Source organism: Aquarana catesbeiana, linkage group LG04 (genome assembly GCF_042186555.1).
Source record: "Aquarana catesbeiana isolate 2022-GZ linkage group LG04, ASM4218655v1, whole genome shotgun sequence".
NCBI classification, from domain to species: domain Eukaryota; kingdom Metazoa; phylum Chordata; class Amphibia; order Anura; family Ranidae; genus Aquarana; species Aquarana catesbeiana.
The window spans coordinates 335369065-335383854 of record NC_133327.1 but is presented as its reverse complement, the minus strand read 5'-3'; positions in this window follow the sequence as shown (position 1 = coordinate 335383854).

The window sequence follows — 14790 nt, the reverse complement described above, 5'->3', positions numbered from 1 at the left end:
AATAACCGCAGAGGTGATCAAATACCACCAAAAGTAAACTCTATTTGTGTGTGTGTGTGTGTGGGGGGGCGGGCATTGATTTTGTTTGGGTACAACGTCGCATGACTGCGCAATTTACAGTTAAAGCAACGCAGTGCTGTATCGAAAAAATGGCCTGGTCATTAAGGGAGTAAATCCTTCTGGGGCTGAAGTGGTTAAAAAAACAAAAAGGGGCCCTGAATGGGGAAGATTTGTTTTGGCCTAGGTTAGAATCTGACGAGCTAGCTCCATTAGTGTTTTACTTCTCGTGCCTCCCTGGTTTAGAAGATACATGACTCTGGTTACATTGTTTGTCTGACAGGATCTAAATGCGCTGGTTTTTTTAAAGACTGTTGGAAGAACAGAAGGCTCAAGTGTATTACCTTCAACTCTCTCCCAGTTGGAGGATTTTATGGCTTCTCTTTTAGACCACAGACCCTGTGCGGGGGCTCTGCGTCCCCACGCACTTGTGATTTGTTAGACATTTGGTCATGGGAAAAGAGCTAGGGAAGACCCCTTGACAGATTCCTCTGGTCTCTCCACCACCATAAGGACCTTCTTGCCCTTGATGCAATTCTGATCCGCTTCTCCAGCGCTTCCTAATGAGACCACCTCTGGAGGGGGTGAGTGTGGAGCCTGGCCCATTAAACTGCTGGCATGGAAGCCGAGAGTAGCTCCAGAACCGCCACTCGCGCCAACACTGAAAGATTGGATTGAACCAGCTTCAGGGCTGACTGGACATTTTCTATTCTCTCCTCCGGAAGGAAAATATTTTGCTGTACTGAATCTATATTGTAGCATAGAAATCTCAGATTGGGACCAGATTTGATTTTTCCTGATTCAAAAGCCAACCAAGCTTGCGGAGTTGACCTTACGTTTCTTGTAGATTGGTAAACAACTGGCCTTTGGACTCCTGAAAACTGCAGTAGGTCGTCTAGGTAGGCAATAATGGTGATCCCTTTCAGCCTCAGGGGTTCCAAAGCCCCTCCCATCACCATGGGGAACACCCTGGGTGAAGATGCTAGCCCGAAAGGCAGTGCCCTGAACTGTAGGTGCCATATCTTTCCCAAGTTGACTGCCAGACAAGACACAGGAACTTCTGTGATGAACGTGCTTTCGAAATGTGCGTCTTGAAGATCAGTTGACGCCATGAAGCATCCCAAAATAAGCAGCTTCCTGAGAATATTGTGTCCATCTGAAAATGTTTGTACATGATGGACCCGTTTAGAATTTATAAGTTCAAAATCAGATGGAATTTTCTGGATGGTTTCTTGACAAGGAAGATGTAAGAGTAAAACCCCAAGCCCTCCTGCTCCCTGACTGGATGATGACCTCCTGTTGGATCGGCTCCTCTAAGAGGAACCTCCATAGCCAGGGTCTTTTCCTGATCTCTTGGGAGATTGGTCATAAAAGAATCTGCTTGATGATGTTCTGGACAAAGAGGCTTGATGTTGCTTCTTCCCAATGAGGAAGGAAGGCTCGAAGCCTCCCACCCCCTGGAAGTGGACCGTCTTCCTTGGCGGAGCATTCCTTTTCTTAGAGGGAAGGCTTTCTTCCTATCCGCCATCCTATCTAGCACTGTTTCCAGCTCAGGACCAAAGAGTAAGTCCCCAGAAAAGGGAATCCCACACAGCTTGACTTTCGATGCTAAGTCCCTCGACCACGTTTTGAGCCATATAGCCCGTTTGGCTGGGTTAATGGTCTGGCTGGGTTAATGATAGCTGACATCCAGATGTACTCTGCTGATGCATCCACCATATACTATATCTTACTGCTTTTAGAAGGGTAGGAAAGGTCAACAAATCCTTTCTAGAAGTTCCTTTCATCAAACGCAAGATCCGTGTGTCTTGAGACCTGCGAGAAGGTGGTGTCAGTCTTTGGTTTCTTGTTCCATACCAGAGTTGTTCTTCTTCAGCCTGGGTTCACACATGTGCGGTGCGAATTGAAGCTCAGGTTTCACTGGGAAGATAAAAATCTGTTGTTCAAAGGTTTCTCTGCGTTGTAGCTGCGGATCAGTGAGCAGGGAGAGGGGGAGGTGTAGTGAGGAGAAGGAGAAAGTCCTTGTTCAGAACGCAATGCATCTGCGAATCAGATGCGTTCCCATAGGAGATAATGGGCTTGTAATTCGCATCGCAATGCCCAAAAACGCACACGTTTTTTGTGCAATGCACAGTGCGAATGCAACGCACATATGTGAACCAAATACATTCAAATTAATGTATTTTAAAATGTCTTGCGAATTGGATGCGGTGTAAGCTGCATCTAATTCGCATAGGTGTGAACGGGGGCTCAAAGGGGAATCTTCTCCTGAGAGACCTGGAAAAAACAGACCCCTTTCTGGTTCCTTCCACTCCTTTTTAACCATTTCTGTCAGGACCGGAAAGTCTCTATCTTTAGCCTCCAAGAGCCCTTGGTACATATTGTCATGAATAGACAATTGTGATCTCTCTTCTTGGATCTCAAGGGTGGCGTATATTGCCTTTAAGAGGTCATCTACCTAAAGACAGTTTTGTAACAGGAGGCTATAGCTGCCTTCTCTTTCCCTTCTTCCTCTGCCAAATCCCTTATGGAAGGAGGAGCACTCTCTCCTCCCAAGAATCTCCAGACTCAACAGATTTTGAGGTGGATGGCAGAGGACTGGAACCATAGCTCTGCTGCAGATCTGACTTCTGTCCTGGCACCTTCTTTAGCAAGGAACATATAGACCCCAATTCTTTTCTGACAGGAGAAAATTGCTCTTTGCATTCCTGTGAGGATTCTTCTTTAACAAGACCCGAATTACAAGTCCTACACAGGGGCTTCGGGCAGGAGTCTCTAAGGGGGTTTTGACAAGACAGGCACTTGTTTTTTGGTGGAAACCTTGCTTTGCTTGCATCTACCTAGCAAGGTTACTTTGTGGTATAAGCAAGGAAGCTGAGACTTCTGTAGTGTAAATGTGCTTTTACTATACAAAGATGCTGTACATACAAAACTATTGCAATATTAGGAATACAATACAAGACTGACAGATATCTATAACAAGCAAAATGCCTAGCAAATGAACAGCCTATGGTTTATAACAGTACAAATACACTTAAGAGTTACTTAACTTTGGTTACTCTATGTTCGTGATCTCCATTGGCAACTATTCTCCTTGAGACCAGGCACCACCTTGTATCATGATGGCTTCTGATCTTAAAACATGATCTCTTTCCCAGTCTCTACTGCCTTTTATTTGTACAGGTTTGTTGACAAAAGTTAATGGTTACAAACTTGTTTCCATAACAACCGACTTACCATTATTTTTTCAGTTTGAGAGCTATAGAGACAATAGCCTAGTCAAACTGTCAATTGACTACAACAATGGTATCTATGTACTCATTGTATGCAATGGCATTTGTTTGAACCTGACAGTAATCTGACCAACTACTACTATTGTAATATTGTCCCATGTAATGTTTTGTCTGATTAATACTGGAAAAGCTACAATTTCTGGGGAAATTGAGTGAAGTGTTCTTGCCTCCACCAGTAGTCTACAACTAGAGTGGGTGGAGTAACTGGGAGGAGTGGCTGGAGTAACTGGAAAGGTTAGACTGGGCAGAGTAACTGTGTGGAGTGTTTGGAGTGAGTAAAGATAGTAAACATTACACTAACCCATTAATCAAATTTTAAAAAGTGCACATAACAAGCTTGATAGAGTGAGAAATGCATTTCAACTTTTATTTATTTATATAGCACATTTAATTGCACCGTTATTACCTAAAGTGCTACACAGTTACATTAAAACATACATTTATAAAAAACATTAGCATTATCAAGCCTGGCAGCTAAAGGTATGACCACATGCATTTGGGGGGGGGTCTCAGCATCTTGACGTAGAATGGAGGTGAAGGTGTGTATCTGTTTGATGATGATAATCAGTGTTTACAACCACTGTTTCCTGGTAACACTCATGCCCTGTTTATGCAGGCTCTAAGCGTGTTCACAACCTCTGCTCAAAACACAATACACAGGAGCATGATAGCTGTAATAACTATGCAGTACTTCAAATGGTTGTATTTTAAAAACTATAAATCCTACAGCGAAAAGCTTTATATTGTGAGAATCAAAAGACCCAGACCTAGATTTTGAGGCATAGTATGTCTCTGAAATATTAAAAATGAAGGCACAGTCGCAGTTTAGATCTTGCCCTTCAAATTTGAAGTGGCTAGAGTGGAGTTTCAATGAATGTCAATGGATGGCGTGAGTTGCAAACACGTGGTCATATTGTGAAAACTATCAGGACTATAGCTTAGCCGTGGACATGTTTAGTGGCAGCAGGGATACCTGAACGTTTTAATATAAGATTTGTGTAGGTGGGCTTGAAAATGAGGGAGTGGTGGTAGTTTAGAAATCATGTCCTGATTTTTCAGCTTTTGTCAGCTCCCACTCTAGTTTTGAACATTTTGCCATTCATTCCTATGGGACCAATTTCGCCACAAACACGATGATATTTCGTGAACCATTCAGCGAAACATTCCACATAGTAATAGCGCACCAATTGGGAACAATACGCATGTTTCGGTATATTACTGTCTATGTAGTGTAAAAGCTGTGGGAGGAGTTAGGGTGGTAAATTTGGCTATAAGAATAATATATATGTGAAATAACAGTAAGTAGTCTTTAACAAACGCAACACATTCCACCCTAGATTTTTTTTTTTCTTTTTCAGACTCCATACAGAAAATCACTTGAGTACTAAGAAAACTCATTCTAAACATTCATTTTCTTGAATGCAACACCTCCCATATATCTGTCATTGAGAAGGTGTTTCAGTCTTTAACTAATTGTTCATTAGAAAGTCCATTCTAATGTTCTTTAGAAACAAATCCAGGCTTGTAATACATCAAAGGCCTTGCTCTCCACAGCTCTTGCGATCTTCCATCATTCTTTCCATCATGTAACCACCTTTTTCTGGTCTTCCTATGGATCAATTTAGAGACAGCCTGTGGAGTGGAAAACAAAGTGGATTATCTGTTCCTTCTAATAATACATAAACAGTAGATCCAGGCCCTTCAGCTACAATCTCTCCTCTAAATGGCTTCTTGCCTGGATATCTGACTAACACTTTGCCCCCTGCCTGTACCCACTTCTGACCCTCCCAAAGAACATCAATAGGGAGGAGAGGAAATATACTGATATTTCCCAGAAGATCACTGCTGTTTATTTTGGAAGGTTTGATGTTATGTAGCCTCACTTTCCACTCTTGCTGAGAAGTGTCCACTAACCAGTCAGAGTCCCAGCCAGTGTCTTGAAGCTCATCTGCCAGTGCAAATTTAACTTCAAACCTTCCTGCCAGATTCCCTCTCATTCCTAGATAGGCTTCAGCCTCAGAAACGTCACTCTTGGTTTCTATGTCATGTGAAGCAGTAACATGGTATCTGTTAAGCCCTGTTCTTTCAGGAACCTTACATAAATACTGAACTCTGCACTCCAGCTGTGGAATCTGTGCCCCAGCCCCTACCATCCTCTCATATGGTGTGCTTTTGGCTATTGGCCTAGAATTGAACAACATGACTGCCTGTGTGAGGACCCGATCCCACCCCCTTAGTGTATGTGTGGGTGTAAGTTTGCGTATCTGGTCCTTCAATAGCCCATTGTATCTTTCAATCAAACCAGCTGCCTGTGGATGATGGTATGGGATGTGGCACAACCAGTACACTCCAGAATCTTTGGCCCACTGCTGTACTGTTGATCTGGTGAAGTGTGAGCCATTATCACTTTGGACTTGTTTGGGACAACCATAAGCAACGACAAGTTTCTGGAGCAGTTGAAGCATTGCGGCTTGATCTGCATGTTTGCAAGGATGAACAAACATAAGTCCTGAATAGGTGCCCACTGCAGTGCAACAGTATCTCAGTCCATTGTTTCCCCGGGGCAGGGGACTGATGAAGTCAATCTGCCAGATCTCTGCAGGCCTCTCGCCCCTCTTAATCGACCCGGTGGAGTACTTTTGCAATGGCCATTGTCGCACTTCTCCACACACTGTACAGTTCCCTATTACAGTCTTTATCATGCCCATGTATATAGGCAATCCTCCCTGCTGTGCCCATTCATATGTTGCTTTCTGCCCCAAATGTCCAGATTGCTTGTGGGCCCAGTTGGCCAAGTTCATCAAGACAGGATCAATTAGCACAACTGCCTTCACTTTGGCGATTTCATCTGCAACTCTGTTATAGTTCTCAAAGTCTGGGACTAGGGGCACATGTACCTCAAAATGCCCCACTTTTATGGTACAGGAGTGAGCTTCCTTCCAGATGTAGTCCCAGACTTCCTTGCCTCCCCACACCACCTTTCCATGAATCGTCCATTCATTGGGCATCCAATTTGTCAGTCTTTAAAAACCGCCCAGCTGTCAGTCTAGATAGTGACATGAGAAGAAGGATCCTCCTGAAGAGTCATCACTACAGCTTTCAACTCTGCATACTGACTGGACCCTCCAATTCCGGTCTCCTGCAAGACTGTGTCGGTACTTGGGTTGTAGGCTGCTGCTGTCCATTTACACGCAGACGAGGTGACTATTGCTGAACCATCAGTGAACCACGCTGACTCCTTCATATCTTCTGACAGAGACTCAAAGGGTGGGCCTCTTGAATGGGGGATGACTGCAGCACAGGATTTTCTTCTGGCCGGGTGCTGGTAAAAGTAACAAGCCCTGCCAACTGTTTTGAAATGTCTCTAACATCCCCAGCTGCAATACCCACTCTTTCTTGAAGGTACCACTTCCATTTCATCAGTGTCTGGTTCTGGGCTACAGCTGCCCTAGTGGTCAGTCCATTATCTCTCACCCATCCTGCTATTGGAAATGCAGTATGGATGGTGACTGTGTCCTTTCCTGTAATGGTCGATACATGTTGAAGTGCTGTGTAGGCCCCAAACAGGTACTTCTCTAGGGGAGTGTATCTATTCTATGCGCCTGTCAATTGTTTGGACCAAAATCCAATGGGTATTGCTCTCAGTCCTTTCTTTTCATTTGGCTGCCATAGACTCCAAGCTATGGTACCATTCTGCTCCACTACATCCAGCTGAAATGGTACTCCTTGTCTCATGGGTCCTAATCCCTGATGCTGCAAAATAGCTTCTTTAGCAGTCAGGAATGCAGTCCGCTGCTCTGAACCCCATGGGAACTTAGTCTTTTTTTCTGGTGACATTATATATGTAGGCCTCAGAATCAGTCCAAGATGTGGGATGAATGATATCCAGAACCCCACAGCTCCAATGAACTTCTGTGCTTCCTTTTCATAGTAGGGGGCGACAGCGCCTGGATAGTTTGCACAACTGTCTCTGGAATTTTCCTCTGTTGCCCAGTCCACATTATTGCTAGGAATTTCACCTCTGTGGTAGGTCCTTGGACTTTGTCTTTGTTGATAGCCCACCCTCTGTTCTCCAAGTGCTCTATCAGCAGGTGCAGTGCTTCAGTTACATCTTCTTTTGTCCCAGGGAACATGTCATCAATGTAGTGAAACACAGTGACTTTCAAATTCAGGGTACTTAAATCTCGGGCAATCAATCCATGACAAATCATTGGAGAATGAAGATAGCCTTGCAAAAGGACAGTGAAAGTGTACTGGCGGCCGTCCCACACCATAGCAAACTGGTCTTGACACTCTGGGTCTATCAAAATTGAAAAGAAAGCATTAGCCAGGTCTATCACAGCATGATATTCTCCTGCCTCTTTAGAAATCTTCTCAACAATTGAGATCATATCTGGTACAGCTGACTTCAACGGAGGTGCCACTTTGTTTAGTCCTCTGAAATCCACAGTCATTCTATATGTCCCATCAGGTTTCTTTACTGGGAACACCAGAGACGAGAAAGGACTTACAGCAGGTCTAAGGATCCCTTTCTTTGTGGCCTCCAGGAAGTCTGTACTGCTTGAGACGGACTGGCTTCTCTGGTGTAGGAATGTAGACAGGGGTCCATTTCGCATGACCGCTGACCACAGCCTTCACTGCCCTTACCAGATACGCTTTATCAGGATACCTGAATGTGAATGTTTCAGCCTGAATTGACTGACCTTGAAGTACATCCATCCCAAGAATATTTTTGGGTAACTCTGATACTAAAACATTTGTCATAAATCCTGATCCCTTGCCAATAGCCAATTTCACCCGTATCCTAACTTCTGGTGTAGTTTGCCCTCTCAAACCTTCTACATGAATCAATTCTGCTTTGTAATAGGAAGGATTTCCTTGCAAAAGTGTAACTTCAGCTCCGCTATTAACTAAAGCCATTACATGTGTAGAAGATGACTTCCCCAACCATACAGTGACAGGTGCATATGGGCGTCGGTCTCCTGCTGTCACTGCCCTCACTGCTATTACAGGAGACTCACCTTCCCTTCATGAAGGATAAGGAACCTCACAATCCCCTTTTCTGATTCTCTCTAAGGCTCGATTCACACCTATGCATGTTGCTTTTGAGCGTTTTTGGAGTTTTTTTTTCATGCTTGCTTTTTTTTTTTTTTTTTTTTTTTACAGTTTTTTTTTTTTTTTACAGTTTTTTTTTTACAGTCTAAAAAAAAAATAAAAAAAAAAAAAAAAAACGGCAAAAACGCTACAAAAACGGTGCACTTGCGTTTTTGATGCTTGTCCATTGAATTCTATTACATGCAAAACGCTGCATTTTGCATGAAAAATAGTCCCTGACCCTTTCCAAAAATGCAGAGATACAAAAAGGCATTGATGTGAACATGTTCCATAGGAACCCATGTTAAAAAATTCCCATGCATGTCTGCAAAATGCAAAATGCATCAAAAAACGCGCTAGTGTGAATGGAGCCTTACTCCTTCCCAGGATAAAGGGATTTGGGTTTGGGTTTGGGTTCATGTTCAGTTTTGGGAATTGGTTTGGGGCTAACAGGAGGGGTTTGTTCTGTTTCCTCTAAGTCTAGGCTGATGTTATCTTCACTAGGAGTAGTGTTTCTAACCCTGACAGTTTTCCCTACTAAATTTTTCCACCTCTTCAGCATTTCTGCAGTAGAAATGCCATCTATCTCATCTTTAGGTACTCCCGCCTTGAATAGGTCAACCCACATTTCATTCCTAGAAATAACTAGCCTGATTTTCTCTTCACCTCCTCCTCTACCCCATTCCCTTTCTTCTCTGTTCTTTTCTGCTTGTATTCTTCCTGTCTGGCCTTGACCTTATCTACTGCCCTGACAGGTTTTGTTTTAGTCTCCTCTAGCTCCCCAAACTGGCTTAAAAGGGTAGTGGCTTCATGCTGTTTAATCCCAGGCCTCCCAACAAGGACAATAATGGAGCCCTTTGATTAAATGTCGCAGACTTCATCAGCTTAGAGCGCAGAGCAGACGTAAAGGGTTCCATATCTGGACCCATCCATTCTGGAAACATATTTAATCCGGTTATACAACCCATCTGACGTAACCTGGAAATACCCTCTCCTATTGATCTCCAGGAGTAGGTATTTTCCAGGTCAGTAAGACTAGCGTATACTCGGACTATTCCATCTCTTACGAGGTCTAACAGTGAAAAATTCACGCTAAACTCTCAGGCTTTTCGCATTGCCTGACACAATTGTCGATCATGGGTTAACACTCCCATTGTCACTGCTTCCTTACCTAACAAAACAACACTATTCGCCCCTTCACCCCATAAGTGTAGGAGCCAACGCACTTGGGGCTCCCCAGACCTTTGTATTGTTTTGCCAGCTCGTGGAGTTCAGTTTGTGTAAACTCCTGTACTTCTTCAAATTCAACATCTCTGGGGTTGCGATAATGCACCTCCCCATCTGCTATATCCTTTCTATCATGTTGCCGTTTTCTATGCTTAGTAATGAGAGGTCTGGCATACTTTTTCTTTCCCACTAGCAGATCATCATGCGAAATATCAAACTCTATCTCCTCATCCTCACTATCATTTGAGGAGAGCACATCCCTCACAATCCAAATTTGGGGATGTGACAATGGCAGGTATCCTGGCTTTACTAACAGGTTTATGCCCCTTCCTTTTCCTTAAGGCATTAATTGATTTGGTCATGGGGGCTGCACACCGCTCTTGCAAATCATCAGCCCGACTAGCGGTTGAACGTACACACTCTGAAGCAACTGTTAGCTGGTCTTTTAATACCTTAACTTCTGCCTCTGCCTTTTCCCTTCTATATGAATCAGTATAAATAGCATGAAGGAAATACCTGCTCACTGTGGACACTGTCCTCTCTTTTTTACTTAAATCCAATCCCTTAAGGCTAAAATCTACAAAATGATCTGAGATTTTATCACCCCAAGTCAGCTTCAAGTGAGATGCATACCTCACAAATTCTTTAGCAAGAGCCTTCCACTCATTGTCTCTGGCCCAGATAGGTCAGCTGCAGACTTCCTTCTGACCACCAGAACCCTCTGCAGCCTTGCTTTTCCTAAACCGCTTACACAGCATTTTACCTAGCACAAGCTACACAACACACTACAGAAAAACAGGTCTGCTTCAATTGAATTATAGCACAGATCGTGGCATGAACCCCCAAATGTTTTGCTTGCGTCCATCTAGCAAGGGTACTTTGTGGTAAAAGCAAGGAAGCTGAGACTTCTGCAGTATAAATGTGCTTTTACTATACAAAGATGTTGTACATACAAAACTATTACAATATTAGGAATACAATACAAGACTGACAGATATCTATAACAAGCAAAATGCCTAGCAAATGAACAGCCTATGGTTTATAACAGTACAAATACACTTAAGAGTTACTTAACTTCGGTTACTGTATGTTCGTGATCTCCATTGGCAACGATTCTCCTTGAGACCAGGCACCTTGTATCATGATGGCTTCTGATCTTAAAACATGATCTCTTTCCCAGTCTCTACTGCCTTTTATTTGTACAAGTTTGTTGACAAAAGTTAATGGTTACAAACTTGTTTCCATAACAACCGACTAACCATTATTCTTTCAGTTTGAGAGCTATAGAGACAATAGCCTAGTCAAACTGTCAATTGACTACAACAATGGTATCTATGTACTCATTGTATGCAATGGCATTTGTTTGAACCTGACAGTAATCTGACCAACAACTACTGTAATATTGTCCCATGTAAAGTTATGTCTGATTAGTATAAAAAAAAATCATATTTTAACAAACGCAACACACACCTGAGGGAGCTCTCTTGGTTTACACGGTGGCTTTGGCCTGAAAAACATAAACAGCAATGCCACATCCCTGTTAATAAGGGTAGGCGCTGCACGCAGAACCCCGGTGCTGCAAGACCAATTAATAAACCAAAGTTGCTACCAAAAGTCAAGAGAGAGAAAAGAGAGCTCTCCCAAGCCACCTCATACGCAGAGCATCCCTCCCCATGTTGAAGTGCGTAAGTTGTAACTACAGCATGCAGCAGCAGGCTTCCACTGCTAAGGAAGGAAGGTAAACACAACCCCTAGTAAGAACAAGAAGGTGCCTCTGCACCTCTCTTACCTGGGCCTGGCTGGTGCACTGGGCATCTGCTTCCGCCACTCCTGCTGCCAATTCTGCCTTCTCCATTGCAGAGTGCACAGCGGCTGCTACTTATTCCAAACAGCCTTTCACAGTAAAGCTTCCTGGCATCCCCGCCTCAAGGGCCAGAAGGCAGTGCTAGCCAGAAGACCTACCCCCTATGTTCCAGTGGCAAAACCACTTGCCGCCACGCTCCCACTGCCTGGGACCCAGAGCCGACATGCCGGGAGCCACAGGTGTTTACCCTGTCTCAAACATGCATGCTGCCTATCCAGCCAAACTACAGCCCTGGGGCACACCAGGTGGATCCCCCCAGCTGCCCATCACTCCCCTGAGCCAGAGGAGAAAGGAAGGCTCTGGAACACCCCCCTCCCATGTGGGAAGGGGGGGGGTTGCTAGAAGGTCCAGAAAACTGCACAGATACTCTCCTTGGAGAGAGCGCAGCACCCCTGTTTCCCCTGCGGCGCTTCCACCATGGCGGAGGAAATGCTAAGATCGATGGCATGGTGGAAGGGGATGAATGTAAAGGGCATTGTCACTGCAGTGTTTCCTGGGAAGTGAGTGGAGCTGCGCTCTCTCCAAGGTGCTGTCCTGAAAGACGAAGAGAGAAAAAAGATTTGGGCATACTTATTTAAATATCTGAAAAGCTTGTTCACACAATCTACATTGACCTGCATTGTTCTGCTTCTGATCAATGCAGGTTACTGCAAGAGCACATAGAAAACAATTGATTTCATGTGTGTTCTGTTCATACCACAATGTAACCATGATGTGCAGTGCAGAAAAATAGACATGCTGCAATATTCCCAAATTTCATGCCCTTGCATATGACCGATGCAGCCAGACTGCATCCTGAAACAAATCTCTCCCTAACCATAGGGGCTCACTGGATGTCTGGATACATGGAAACAGCTGTGGCTCCTGCAAGCCTGTCATTGCTTTGTACAGGCTAATGGCTTGTGCACACGATCCGAATATCGCGCGACCGATTTCGCTTAATAGTCGCAAGTAGAAATTGAATAGCTAAATAAAGTCACGAAAATTCTTGTACGACAGAAAAAAAAAAATCGCAAGTGATGTCATGTGTTGTAATGTATTAGTATTGAATTTTCAGACGACAACTATACTGACAAACCGAAAATCGTTTGATCTGGAATCGTACGAGGAAAATTTTCGTGCATGCCCGATCGAATAAGATCGGATGAATGGTCGTGATCGGCTGTTGAGAGTAGTGTACACACGATCCAAAAATCGTACGATCCTTCCTCGGACGTCCGTTTTCGTGTGATATTTGGATCGTGTGTACGGGCCATAAGTGTCTGCAGCTGATTGCAAACACTGGTGATTCCAGCCACAAGAATCTGATTCTTGCTTAAGGAATCCACTGTTTTGCCCTATTTGCATGTGTGAAAGGGTCTACTGTACAACATAGTAAATGCAGTGCAGGTGTCAGGAGTATAATGTACAACATAGTGAGTGCAGGGGTCAGGTATAAAACATACAGCATATTTTATACAGTGCAGAGTCAGGTGTATAATGTTCTCATTTACAGTGTAGGAACCACGAGTATAATGTGCAAAATGGCAAATGGAAGTAGAGGGGTCAGGGGTATAATGTACAACATACAGTGCCTTGAAAATTATTCATACCCCTTGACATTTTCCACATTTTGTCAGGTTATACCAAAATTTTAAATGTATTTTATTGGGATTTTATGTGATAGACCAACACAAAGTGGCACATACAGTAAATGTGAAGTGGAAGGAAAATGATAAATGTTTTTTATCTTTTTTTTTACAAATAAATATGTGGAAAGTGTGGTGTGCATTTGTATTCAGCCCCCCCGAGTCAATACTATGTAGAACCACCTTTTGCTGCAATTACAGCTGCAAGTCTTTTTGGGGATGTCTCTACCAGCTTTGCACAGCTAGAGAGTGAAATTTTGCCCATTCTTCTTTGCAAAATAGTTTAAGCTCTGTTAGATTGAATGGAGAGCGTCTGTGAACAGCAATTTTCAAGTCTTGCCACAGATTCTAAATTGGATTTAGGTCTAGACTTTGACTGGGCCAGTCTAACACATGAATATGCTTTGATCTAAACTATTCCATTGTAGCTCTGGCTGTATATTTAGGGTTGTTGTCCTACTGGAAGGTGAAATTCCACCCCAGTCTCAAGTCTTTTGCAAGCAGGTTTTCTTCTAAGATTGCCATGTATTTAGCTCCATCCATCTTCCCATCACCTCTGACCAGCTTCCCTGTCCCTGCTGAAGAAAAGCATCCCTACAATACAGTGGCGGAACTACCAGGGTCGCGCTTGCGACTGGGCCCTGGAGTTCTGTCCATGTGGGGGGGGGGGGGCAGAATGTGGCTTCAGGTTTGCTGGCTGCAGCTATGAGCAGAGAGTGTCCAATACACTCTGTCACACTGCTCAGACCCCGCACTGACAGGCCGCGCCCCCCTTCTCGCACAGACAGAAGATGAGAGAGATAGACAGAGCAGGATCTTTTCCTCCTACTCCTCGTGTGTGTGCCTGCGGCCCTGCCCACATTCCAATCCCCGGCAGCTCCGTCCTTCACAAAAAGAAACTCCAGCAGCCTGCAGAAAGATAGTGGAGGAAAGGCCAGCTTGTACTATGGATGCTGCAACCCTCCACAGGGGATACACAGCTCTCCAAGATAGCCAATTACCTTGCTTCCTAATGCATAATGTCAGTGATTGAAAACAAAGCAGCACACAGATGGGTCAGTCATTGAGGGGGCTGAAGAGAGTGTTGTCACCTCTAGAGCCCCTCTATCAACACAGCAGCCCACTGGGGTTTCCCTGGTGTGGTGCACTAAAAGCCCCAGCATGCTCTGCCAGCCTCTGTATGTATGGCCCGAAGCCTCCATCTATAGTGAGTGAAGTGTCCCCCCCTTCCTCTCTTATCTCCCCAGCTTCTGAGCACACTTATGGAAGGGAGAGCTCTGTGGACTGAAATGTAAAGGGGGACTCTGATGTAAGTGGGGGCTTTGGTGAGCAGAGACACCAAGAGCACCCTTTTCATCAGAGTTCCCCTTTACATTACAATCCACAGAGCTCTCCCTTAGGGCCCTTTTACATGGGCAGACTCTGCCAAGTGAATCCACCTGCTCAGCGAGGATCTCTCCGCTGATCCACGCTGACAGGCGGATGACAGGTCCATGTCTGCTCCGCTGTGCACAGACACAGCCCGCTGTTCTCTATAGACCGGACTGACTAAAAAAAGATGGATGGGGATTCCATTCCGCATCCGCTAGACGAATGGGGAATTGAATCCCCATCCATCTTTTTTTAT